Here is a 294-nt window from a genome sequence, read left to right as displayed (position 1 = left end):
TTTAATTTCAAAATTATTTGCATTAATGGAAAGTCTTCTAATGCTTTGGTGCAAACCTTGTAAAAGAGGAACAACATAATCTCGTATTGCTCTATTTTCTTTAAGAACCAGATTAATGGCATTATTGCCATCATTGTTGTTGTCTTCAGCCATTGTCTGATTTAAAGTTGCAATTTAAAATTTCTCTGTTTGCCATCTTCTGAAAGTTCTTTCTTTCTTAGGATCAAAAGAAACAAGATTCAAGTTGTTTCTTCTTTGCAGACAATGACCAAAGATATCTGCAAGCAAACAAAA

This window comes from Theobroma umbraticum, unplaced genomic scaffold, assembly GCF_002168275.2.
Source record: "Theobroma umbraticum cultivar Fairchild unplaced genomic scaffold, ASM216827v3 scaffold_182.0, whole genome shotgun sequence".
NCBI lineage: Eukaryota > Viridiplantae > Streptophyta > Magnoliopsida > Malvales > Malvaceae > Theobroma > Theobroma umbraticum.
This window is presented reverse-complemented; position numbering follows the sequence as displayed.